This window comes from Dendrobium catenatum, unplaced genomic scaffold (assembly GCF_001605985.2).
Source record: "Dendrobium catenatum unplaced genomic scaffold, ASM160598v2 fragScaff_scaffold_932, whole genome shotgun sequence".
Lineage (NCBI taxonomy): Eukaryota > Viridiplantae > Streptophyta > Magnoliopsida > Asparagales > Orchidaceae > Dendrobium > Dendrobium catenatum.
In genome coordinates this window covers 1,565,366-1,578,757 of record NW_021319394.1, presented here as the reverse complement: position 1 = coordinate 1,578,757, position 13,392 = coordinate 1,565,366, and the positions used below count along the sequence as shown (strand labels likewise).

The following is a 13,392-nucleotide window of genomic DNA, read 5'->3' as shown; positions in this document are numbered from 1 at the left end:
CCTCCCTCTAACTCTTTTGGCGATGTAATTTTTTTTCTAAATAAAAGTCTATCTCTAATTAACAACTAGACTTTATAATTAAAATATTGTCTATCTTTCTACAGTAATCTATCTTATATATATAATATTCAAAATCTTTTTATATTACTTTCAAATTCTTTGAAAGGTTATTGTTGCATTTATCATATGAAATTAATTCTATTTTGTGGTTTATTCCTCCCTTTATTAGAAAATGAGTTCTTCTTCTCTAATATCTAGAAGATATACTCACAATTGAGAGTTATTTTTTTTAGTTTTGAAAAAAGGATTTAGCTTGCAAAAAAAATGGCAAGGGCAAAAAATTAGCCCAAAAAGAAAAGAAAAGTGAAAAGATGCGCAATGATTGCCAAAAAATTAAAAGATACACAAAGTGTATCAGAAATTAAAAGACATACAAAGTGCGCCAATCAATTGACAAGAGGTATAAAATGAGCTCACAAAAAGTAAGCTTCCCTATCTTTCAGACTTTTAAATCTTAGAAGAGTTCATGTGTCACTTGATTTTTTCAAAGGCTTGATTTCAAATTTCTTGATTGTGACAAATTACTTTGGTATATTATTATATAAGATATTTTTTTTAGAACCAAGTTTTGAACATATCTTTTTTTCTTATCCAATTAGTTTTTCTGAGTTAAGTCTTTTATTTTAAAAAGATGTTTTTACCTTGAGAGAAGTCCGAGCTAGGGTTAACAGGATCGAATATTTTACCATTTTTATATTTAGACGATGTTAACTTACTGGTCTTAAAAATCTTTAAATTCAATCACTTGGAGAATTTATCATATTCGTGCCTTATTTATTTAACACAAAAAAATTTATTTTCATTTCTTGTTGTCTCTTTTCCTGTCTTTTTTGTATTTTAATTTTATCATTTACTATTATTTTTATGATTTTGGGGCTTCTCTGATCATCTACATCCACCTCTTGAATTTCATTTTTGGTCTAATCATCTTGGACGATATTTCTATCATCCTAGATGATGCATTCAATCCACTCCTAACCTTTCATCTGACAGCTTATTTAGTTTCTCTATTTATCATCGTCCTGGAAGAAACTTTATCATCCTAGACGATCTGATCGTATCCTGCTTTGCTTATTATGATCGATCTGGATGATCCTCTTTGTCCTAGATGATAATATTAAATCTTTGCTCAATTATGGGTAATCGTCCTGTCCGATCCACCTGTTTATCCTGGATGATACACATGGCAATACGTTTAAACCTTTTAAATTCAGCTGGTGCAATCAATTATTGATGATCGTCCCAGATGATCCACCTGTTCATCCTAGACAATACACGTGGTAATGTTTTAAACATTTAAATTTGACTGGTATGATCTATTATTGTGCATCATCCTGGACGATCCACTTAATTGGCCAAGATAATCTTACTTTTTAATTATCGTCCGGCTTGACACCTCGGGATGAACTCCTATGTCTTATCATCTCAGACGATTTCTGATCATTTGGGATAACTTTATCACCTTTTTGAACAATCATCCTGACCATAATTAATACATAGACCATCCTGGATGATTTTGCGATCATCTTGGATGATCCGTTCGATACTTTTTAAATCGTGGATTGTAATCATTTTTTCTCACTCAACTCTCCTTCAATCCTTCTTACACTCCCTGTTTCCCTATCTCCTTGATTATGGCTGGTGGAAAGCGCTCCTGCATGCCTTCTGGGAGTTCCTCGAGGGTGAATCTGGACCCTTATTTCATCGAGGCAAGAGACCAAGCTGCTTATCGGAGGTACAAGAAGGTCGGGATCACTGTTTCCCGAACTATCAACCCCCACATCCTTTCATATCCTAATTTCAAATTATTTTCTCATACTAATCTCACTTTCCTCCTTACTCTTACCGTCCCATTTAATTCAAAGTTACTATTTGAGTTTTTTGCTAGCCTTTGCATTAATTCCTCTTTTACAGCTCTTCAGTCCTATGTGAATAGACATCCAGTCAAAATCACATATTAGGACTGTAAAGAACTCCTGCAACGTGTTGAGATAATTGCTACTTAGCATTACATGTTTGACATTCTTACAACTTATATGTTTTTGATGATTCCAAATATTATTATTTTGATTAAGTATTTTCTCCTAACATATTTTGGAAGAATTATTTTTGCTCTTGTGTGTACTAATATTTTAGATAAATCATACTCCAGATTATTGAAGACTTTAAAATAAGATCAGCTTAGAGTGTTTTATAAATTGCAGTTTGTATTTTTCATTTTATTGAGTCTGAGAGAGTGTGAGTATAATTGAGTAACTGAGCACACACAAACTGGGGGGAGAGTTTTTAAAATTCACATTTTTTTTAATTAAGCATACTGTACAATGCTTGTTCGTACGGGATGATCTGATCAGTTATTTTCTCCAATGAGCAATGGAACGAACAGAAAATGGCAAAATGTTTTCTAAGTATAGATCGTACGGACGATATTTTACATTTATACTGGGACGATCTTCTCTATTTTTGCCAAATATGATGTTCATACAAATGATATTTTATGTTTGTCCTAAGACAATCTTCTCTGGATTTGCCAAATATATTATTCGTCCAGACAATGTCTCATTCATCCCAGGATGATCTTCTCTGGATTCGCCAAATATAAAGTTCATACGGACAATAATTTCCATTCATCCCAGGATAATATTCTATGGATTCGCCAAATATGAAGTTTGTATGAACGATAATTTCCATTCATCCCAGGACAATTTTCTCTGGATTTGCCAAATGTGAATTTTGTACCGATGATAATTTCCATTCATCTCAGGACGATCTTTTCTTATATTTCCAAATACACTATTCGTCGATACAATATGTATCATTCATCCCAAGATGATCTTCTCTGGATTCTCCAAATGTGAAGTTTGTACGGATGATAATTTCCATTCATCCCAGGATGATATTCTCTGGATTCGCCAAATATGAAGTTCGAACGAATGATAATTTCCATTCATCCCGGGATGATCTTCTCTGGATTCTCCAAATATGAAGCTCGTACGAACGATAATTTTCAATCATACTAGGACGAAGGGCTCTGGTCTATATACTTGTAGTTCATCCTAACTTTTTATGCCAATGAACTTTAAAAAATAACTGTTCTTACTGGACGAACCAAGTTTGTACGGGATGATGATCGGGTATAAAAGTAGTTCGTACTTATTCACATTAAGTTCATACACAATAATTTTTATACTATTTGTAAGTACGAAATATGATTGTATGGGATGATCGTGGATGGTTAAATTTAAAAAGTGCAGTTTTCTAGATGTTTTTTTGTGTCTTTTCTATATAAGGTTCACTTAAGACTGTCATTTAATCTTTTTGTCACTTAGTCTTCATGAATGGTAAAGAGAAATTGAAGGAGAGTGTAAGAGAGAGTATTTGAAAGAGATTTCTTCTTATTAGAGCGTGAAGGGTTCACTTGGTTACTCAAGGGTAAGGATCTCTGTATGTACTTTATGTTTACTTCACTCTTTTCTCTTGTCCTTCTAGATTTCTAGTGTGAAGATCTTTCAAGAAGGTCCAGTTCTCTACCAATACTCAAGAAGTATGAATAGCCGAAGGTTCTCTACCTACACTTGGAGAGTGTGAAAGGATGAAGGTTCTCTGCCTACACTTGGAGAGTGTGAACAGCCGACGGTTCTCTGCCGATACTTGGAGGGTGTAAAGGATGACGATTCTCTGCCCACTGGGTAGTGGTGGAAGAGAGTTTTATGAAGGCTTCTCTACCTCACCGTGGGGGAGAAAGGAGAGACACTAGTGGTAATAGTGTAATACCTGGAGTGGGAGACTTCAGGGAGTGGATGTAGGTCGTGTTTGACCGAACCACTATAAATCTTTATATCTTTTTATTTCTGTTGCTTTAACTTCTATCCTTTTATTTTTTGTGATTAAAAATTTATTTTTAAAAATTTTAAAAACAACTTGCTCAGTTTGTTAAAACATTTTCAAATTTTTGAAAATACTAATTCACCCCTCCCCCCTCTTGGTTAGCCTTAGGACATTAGTTTAGGTCTAACAACTTATTCAAGAATCAATAAGATTCAATAAGTGGTATCAGAGCTTTATTTCAAAATCATAAGTTTAGACTACTTTTTGATTAACGACCAAGGCTATATTTGGAAATCAGAACACACCAGAACGTTACTCTATAACTAGACCTCCCTTGTTTGACAATATTCCTTTCAATTTTTAGAAAACACATATGTCAACATTTTTACAATCACTAGACTATCGTATGTGGGTCTTAGTTTAAGAAGGGTATACAAAACCAACTAGATTAGTTGATGGAGTTAGAGTTGAAATTCCCTTTGTATATTGGATTGTAGATCAATGTGAACTAGTATAACTTAACACTAAATGCTTAAACAGTTTCTTTTGTACATTTAAATTTGAAGATTACATGCGGGTTTCCACTTGCAAAAGTGGAACGGACATATGGAATAGACTTTGTATAACCTATGAAGAGACTAATGAAGTTAAACAATCTAGACTTAATATATTTTTGCATAACTATGAATTATTTTGTATGAAATCAAATGAATCTATTTCTGACATATACATAAGATTCACACAAATAGTCACCTCTTTACATGTATTGGGTAAAGAACTAACGAACATTGAAATGATTAATAAGATACTTTGTTATTTGATTATTTCATATGATGCTAAGATAACTATAATTATAGAGTCTAAAGACTTAAATGTATACTCTATTGACATTCTTCTTGGATCACTAATTGCTTATGAGCAAGGAGTGAGTCAACAAAAGATTGATGCAGAAGAGCCACGAAAGGAGAAGAACATTGCACTGAAGGTGGAGGAGTCGGAGAGTGATCTATCTGTACCTAAGGATGAGGATGATATTACCTTAATGACTAGGAAATCTATGAGCTATTTGAAGAGGAAGCAAAAGAGACGCCAATAATAGAATAGAGATAAGTTTAATAGGAATGTTAAGGTTTCTAATGATGTGATTTTCTATGAGTTCAGGAAACCTATACATATGAAGTCAGAATACCCAAAACTCAAATCTGCTCCTAGCAAGGATAAGGTAGAGGAGAAATTAACTGTGAAGAAGGGCAAGAAGAAATTCCAAAGAGCTTTCTGGGTGGACTCAGCTTCAGACTCGTCAGAGACTAAAAAGGAAAAGGAAGTCACCAATCTGTGCTTGATGGCTGATAATCTTGATCAATCAGATCAAGAAGTGGTATGTGACTTAACTTATACTGAACTAGGAAGCTAAAGAAAATGCATGCTAATCTTAACCTAGAACTACAAGAATTATAAAAAGAACATGAGATCCTTAGGAAATATCATGTATTAATTAATAGCAACCATATGAGCTTACTTGATGAATTTGATAACTGGAATAAGGAGAACAATATGTTAAAATCATCCTATGTAGAACTGGAAAAAGAATTTAATAAATTGAAGGATGATTCTAAGAGTATAAAGCATTACTTGAATTTTGATAAGCATGTCCAATAAGATTTAAATATTTATTTAAAGTTGAAAGTAAAATCTCTTGAGGAAAATAGGAAACCCCCAACACTTAAAGATTTTATAAATTATATTTTGTATCCAAAATTTATACAACTCAGGAAGAGATAGAGTAGTTATAGAAGATTGAGAAATCCATTTTCTGGTGTTAAATGTTATAATTGTGGATTGATTAGACATATACCATACACCTATATGTTGGATAGAAAAACTCATTTAGTGTGGAAGCCTAAGATGCATAAACCTAAATATATCATATATGCATCTTTTTATAATTTACCAAAAGGTGAACCTAAACTTGTTTGGGTTTCCAGGTCTAACATTTGATGATTTTATAAGTACGCTCTCATACAAGGTCTCATGAGAACAAATGGTACATGGACAACAGTTTCTCAAGGCATATGACGGAAGATACTAAGCAATTTATATCGCTGGAAGCAAAAAATGGAGGCAGGGTTACACTTGGAGATAACACCACAAGGAAGGTGGTTGGATCTAGTTTGATCGAAAATCTTCAGAACTTTTTTATTGAGAATGTTCTACTAGTTGAAGGCTTAAAGCATAATCTCTTGAGTATAAGCCAACTATATGATAAAGGATACATCGTCAAATTTTTTCCTACTAGTTGCATATTAAGCCTAAATGATATTGATGTTTTGTATGGTTTAAGGATAAATAATATTTATATGCTAAATTTAAATTATATTAAAACTAATACTATTTTTTATTTGAAAACTATTTCTAATGAGTCATGGCTATGGCATAGGAGGCTTTGTCACTCTAGCATGAAAAATCTTAGGAGGATTACCCAAAAGAACTTAGTGAGAGGTATACCAAAATTAGACTTTACTAAGGATCACCTTCATGATGAATGTTAATAAGGAAAATAGGTGAAGTCATCTTTTTAGTCCAATAAGGATCTTAGAACTTGTAAACCATTGGAGATTTTGCATATGGATCTTTTTGGCATAGTTGGAACTGTAAGTCTAGGAGGGAAGGTATACAGATTTATTATAGTTGATGATTTCTCTAGATTCACATAGGTTAAATTCTTATATCATAAGAGTGAATCATTTACAAATTTTAGAGATTTTTCAACTTAGATTCAGCGGAAACTAGGGTGTGTAAATTTAACGATTCAAAATGATCATGGTGGAGAATTTGAAAATAAAAAATTTGAAAATTTTTGTAAGAAAAAAGAGATTGATCATAATTTTTTTACACCTAAAACTCCTCATCATAATGAGGTAGTCAAAAGGAAGAATAGAATATTGATTGAAGCTGCTCGAGCCATGTTGGTAGAATATTCACTTCCAAAATAATTTTGGGCTGAAGTGGTTAGCATAGTATATTATATTCTGAATAGGGTGAACATTAGATTGAACTTGAATAAAATCCCCTATGAGTTACTGAAGGGAAGAACACCTAATTTGTCATATTTGCATGTTTTTATATGTAAGTTATTTATACATAATAATGGAAAATCTGTCTTAGAAAATTTTGATCCAAAATTAGATGAAGGAATTTTTCTAGGATACTCTAGTGTTAAAAAAATCTTATAGAGTATTCAATAAAAGAACTTTGATAATTGAGGAGACCACACATATTGTATTTGATGAATCTGATATTTTGGAAGAGCTTAATATTGAAGAGAATGAGATTGAAATAAACTCCCAAAAGATTGAGAAAGTTAATTTGGAAGAAAATTTGGAGATAGAAAATCCTTTGCCTAAAGAATTGAGATTTCTAAAAACCACCCTAATGAATTGATTTTAGGTGAACCTAGTAAGGATGTTAGGACTAGGCATGGACTAAGCAAAGAAGTTAATCATTCTTTCTTTATTTCTATAATAGAACCAACAAATATAAATCAAATACTTTTGGATGAATTTTGGATTTTGGCAATGCAAGAAGAATGGAATCAATTTGTAAGGAATGAATTTTGAGAATTAATTACAAGGTAAAAGGATCAAAGTGTAGTTAGAACTAAGTGGGTATTTAAGAACAAAATAAATGACTCTGGAGTTGTTGTTAAAAATAAGGCTAGATTGGTTCCTAAGGGGTATAAAGAAATTGAAGGGATTAATTTTGAGGAGACTTTTGCCCCTATAGCTAGACTTAAAGTGATTAGGGTTTTGTTAGCCTTTGCCTATTTTAGAGGATTTAAATTGTAGGAAATGGATATTAAAAGTACCTTTTTGAATGGGGTGATTTAAGAGGATGTTTATGTGGAATAACCTCTACGCTTTAAAAATTCAAAATATCCAAATCATATTTTCAAATTGAAAAAGGCATTACACAGATTGAAATATGCACCTAGGGCTTAGTATGAGAGGTTGAGCACCTTCCTACTTGAGAGATGTTTTGAAAAAGGAAGTGTGGACACAACTATTTTTTTAAATAAATTGGGAGATGACATACTCATTGTATAAATTTATGTTGATGATATCATCTTTGGATGTACTCATAAAAATCTTTATGATGAATTTTCAAAAATAACGAGTAATGAATTTGAGATGAGCCTAATGAGAGATTTGAGTTACTTTCTAGGCTTTAGCATTAAACAAATTGAAGAGGGTATATTTCTTAATCAGTCAAAGTATGTTAAGGATATCCTCAAAAAGTATGAAATGGATAATACTAGACCTGTTAGTACACTTATGAGTTTCTCAGTTCAGTTAGATAATAACCCAAAGAGAAAATCTATTGATTAAAAGAAATTTAGAGGGATTATTGGATCTTTGCTTTACTTGACTACTAGCAGACCCGATATTATGTTTAGTGTTTGTTTGTGTGCTAGATTCAATCAAATCCAAAAGAATCGCATTTGACAGTAGTGAAAAGGATTTTGAGATATCTCTTGGGAACTCAGAACTTAGGGATTTGGTATCCTAAGTTCAGCTCTTCATTTGAAATAATTAGATATTCAGATTAGAACTTTGTAGGTTGTAGAGTTGATAGAAAGAGTACATCTGGAACATGTTAATTTATTAAAAATTCACTAGTTTCTTGGTCCAGTAGAAAATAAAATTTTGTAACACTTTTGAAGCTGAATACATTACCTTAGGAAGTTGTGTGGAACAAGTTCTTTGGTTAAAACAATAGTTGATTGACTTAGGATTTACTATAGACATTATTCCAATTTATTGTGATAACACTAGTGCCATTTATATTTCAAAGAATCCTATTCAAAATTCAAGAACCAAACATAATTATATAAGGCATCATTTCATAAGGGATCATGTATCCAAAGGAGAAATTGAGCTGAATCATGTTACAACGGAAAACCAACTTGAAGACATTCTCACAAAAGAACTAGCCTTTGACTCTTTTAGTATATTAAGAACAAGGCTAGGTGTGATTGACCTAAATGCTTAATGAAAATTTTTTGCTTAATGAAAATAAATTTACGTTGAGATTCATGCTTGATTAAGTTCATTTTTATGTCAAATTAGTTGCCTTATTTTTACACATTGAGCTTATATTTTCTATAAATATTCATCTAATCTTTAAAATCTTCTCAATGTATAATTATAATTTTGGAAGAATTATAAGATTAACTTGCTCCCTAAATATTAGTGTTGATCTCTCGTTAGGAATATGAATAAACTAAAATTTACTCCTTTAGAAGTCCAGCAATCCTTAGAGTTGGCTCATTGATTGGAGAAAATATTATTGAAAATGATTTATCTTAATTCTTTAAAATACTTGAAATTAATTGTAAATTCTTTATTATGATCTAAAAGTATTGAAATTATTTTCAAAATATCAAAAAAAGAGTACTTCAAAAAAATCCAAACTAAATGTTCATGCTGAAAAATATATTAAGATGTGTGTTAGCAACTAGACCTATAAGTTATTCTGCCAGTAACCTCATGTAATTAGTAATGCTTATGACTAGGGGTATCAAAATTTGACCTGACCTTAAACCCAACTTAAAATTTTTTTATTCATGTCAACCCATTTTCCATATGAATCAGGTCTGGGTTGAGATTCTGACTTATTTATAAAATCATGTCAGGTTCAGGTTGACCTGAAAATCCTAAATCAAATCGAAATGACCCATTTGCACTCAAGCACCCAAACTCGACCCATTGTAGTGTGATCTCACATCCCATAATTCCTCCAGTGGTTTGAACTCTACATTATTTCACTTCATTACATTATGCCACTAGCGAATCCTGACATTGTTTGTTGTGTCAGGCCACCAGCGAGACCTCCCACTGTCCGAACTCCATAATGTAGTGCCTGCTTGCAGGTCGTATCGTTCTACATCTCTCAGTATGCAACGCCACTATGTCGTTTGTAGCTCTTCTTAATTGATCCCTCCAGTGACACTAAACTCTGCTCTCTGGCTCTCCAACTGTAGCACCAGCGAGGCAGACTAGCGCTCCCATCCAAACTCTACATCAGTGCACCCAAACTCTCACTTCGCGGGTCAGTTTAACTCGATAAACTGGTGGGTCAGGTCTGGGTTTGAATTCCTAACTCATTTTAAAAAATTGGGTCAAGTTAAGGTCAACTAATTTGGATCCATGTCAATACATGTGGGACCCGAACCCGACTTGTTGACCCATTTTGACACCCCTACTTAAGACCACTTGTGTACACCAATGGGTGATGGGACCACACTTACAACTCACGACTAGATGCCATTTGATATGTTTTTAAATAATTTAACACCTTAAAAAGCATTTTTAACATGTGCAATTATTTTTTCAGTTTAAAGATATTCCTTTTAAACAATTTTTGATAAGAAGTAAATTAGCTTCATTTTTTTTTTTTTTGAGAATTTTTAGAAAAAATATTTCCCCTTTTATCTATAAATACTCACCCTTAAGGCTAAAGGAGACATATGGCTCCTCATCAGGTCTATATATAATATTTATTAAGGCTAAAAGAGATATGGTTCTACTAATAGCCTCTAAATTTTTTTCGATGGTAAAATGATTATCTAGTAATAGTTGAAAAATCATTTTAACCAATCAAAGTTCAATGATGAGGCTTCAGTCATACCATTAAAAAATGTTTATTTTTTACTTTGGTGGACTAGATTTTGGCATACATGTTCAAGACTTGTCATCCCTAGGACAAGGCTAACGTCTTCCCTTTAAAAGACAATGATTGTTTTCATTAAACAAATATTATTTATAGGAAATCAACACTTTTGATCCCAATGAAAAATATTTGATCTACTCTTTAAGAAGGTAATGATTTTCCATATTGGATGGACCATATTTGAAGGCTATCAAGGCTTACAGTCCTTAAAGTAAGTTTTCTCTTAAAAAATAAGCCAACAATCCTCATTATGAGGACCAAATTTGAAAGTGAGTTTCTTTGCTCCATTTTGAGGCTATGATTTCCTTCTAGTAGGAAGATTATAGTCATTTAAGTTAGGCAATATACAAAAGTATGAATGATGATGATATAGTTAGTTATAAATAATATGATACTAATGAAAAGTTATTCCTCCAAAACAATGAATTTTTTTTTAATATATTAGTTTTCCCATATTTGAGCACTTCTTCTTAGCAATTTAGCAAAAGCCCTTTTATCCCAAATAAAAATTGGTAATTTTAACTTACTAAAATATAAGATACTACATCACAATTTATAAGTAATTTGGAATTATCAAAGTTGTAATATAATTTGAAAAATCATAAGTAATTAGCCTGAGTAATCATCATTATTCTTACTTGAATTGAACTTATCTACTATCAATGTATGTGTAAGATTGACTTCTGATTTAAAAAAAAAAAGAAGAAAATATCATTTAGAGATTAGTTGTGCTTGTAGTTAAATTAAAAGTTTATTAATGCATTGTCATATGTATTAGTTCACCTACCTTATCCTATTTGATTTTAAGTATTAGGATACTTTTTAGACATGTGCTTTAACATATACTAAATTTTGAATGTACTCATCTTTTTTTAATTTTCTCTTTTGATTTTTTATGTTTACACTTTTTCATACTTGGAATACAAATTAATGATTTTGAATATAAGTTTGTTTTCATTCCTCCAGTAACCCTAATTGATTTTATTTAAGGATTTAGTAAGCTTACTAATTCCATATTTAAGTTTATTATTATCTTCATAATTTAAGCTGTGCACTTCTTTTTCCTAAGCTCAATTATTCATTATCAAATTCAGTAGTAAGTGCAAGAGTGTATAGTTTCTAAATTTAAGACAAGTTAATAACTTAAATGATTTTACTTAGTTAATTATTAAGATTTTAAATTATGAATTTCTATGCTTTGTTCATTCAAATTATCATCTAAGGTTTTATTTTTATCTTAATTTTACATAATATTTGATTGCTATTGTTATTTTAGCTAAATAAATAATCAAAGTGCAAGTGTTATATAGAGGATAATTTTTAACACTTAAGCCTAAATAGGAATTTAAATTAAATATAAATGATACACAACATAAATAATTTTAAATAAAAGTCAACAATTTCTATGACCAAATAAAAATAATATAACATATAAGAAATTTGAACATAAAATATAATAAGGTTGACTATCATCAGCACTAAGTTTATAGTCTTTAGTTAGACTTGCCTAGATATGACATTTTTGTTGTAATGAATCACCACAACTTCTCAAGTGGTCTCCACTATGCTCTTTTCCTTTCTCCTTTGGATTAATTTTTATATTATTGGGTAAAACTCTATAAGGTCTACTATTAAAAGAGAATGCAAGCTACCCTAATTAATTTTTTAAATTTTTAATTGAAGTAATATAACTTTGTAATTGGGCTCCAAATCGAATCATATTCTCTTTCAAAGGTGTCTTTCTTTCTCTAAACTAACTATTTTGGTTAAAACCTGGGGGATAAAAAGGTCTAAGATTTATTAAAGGTTACTAAGGATTATTCCAATATCCCCTTAATTAGATTGACCTACACTCCATTGATTATTACTACCAATATTATTATTACACTAACTAAAATTAAGATGCTTCCTCCAACCTAGATTGTATGTATTGGAATAGAAATTATTTTATCTTCTAATTAAATTCAAATTATTTATCCCTATAGCATTATAATCACTAATATAATTTAAATTGTTCTCTTCCAATTATAAAGATGATCATGATCCTAAACTAACTCCAGAAATATCCAATTTCTTATAAATTATAGCTACATGAGCAGTCAAAATGGATAAAGCATTACATTTATAAACACATGCTACTCTTTTAGGATTCATCCTATTAAAAGGCCACTGTAAATTATTTATACTTGTTTCCTTAATTAATTCAAAGGCTTCTTCAACTAGCTTAGATAATAATGATATTCCAGTTACTATATCTATAATCGACCTAAGGAATCCTACTAGTCCATTATAAAAAGTATGAATAAACAATAAATTGAGAAAAGTATGGTGATGGAATTTCCTAAGAATTTTCTTAAATCTCTTCCAACTTTCATAAAATAACTCTCCTTAAATCTGGGTAAATGATGTGATATCATTTTTAAGCTTGAGAGTTTTTTATGGTGAGGAATACTTAACTAAGAATTTATGTGCCAACTCGTTTCAAATGAATATAGAGCCTATGGCAAAGAATTCAACCACATCTTAGTTTTCACCTTTAAGAAAATGAAAATAATTAATGTTTAATACCAACATTTGTGATAACATTATGCTTGAATGTTGTACAAATTTATAAGAAGCTAGCTAAATTTTAATACCTTTAAGTATAGGTTGGGATCCTCAAAAGAAGTTCTCCCAAATTAAAATTTTTGAATCATCTAAATTATGGTAAGTTTTAACTCAAAATTAATTATATTGATAGTATGTCTATTGATATTATGAAAGATTCCTTCTACT

At 31.0% G+C, this 13,392-nt stretch overlaps 1 non-coding gene across 1 annotated transcript; it reads left to right on the top strand.

The window, feature by feature from the left end:
• Positions 1–12,937: 12,937 nt before the first annotated feature.
• Positions 12,938–13,044, top strand: LOC114580312. Its single transcript, XR_003701673.1, has one exon. It is a non-coding gene; the product is annotated as a small nucleolar RNA R71 (small nucleolar RNA).
• The last annotated feature ends 348 nt before the right edge of the window (positions 13,045–13,392 follow it).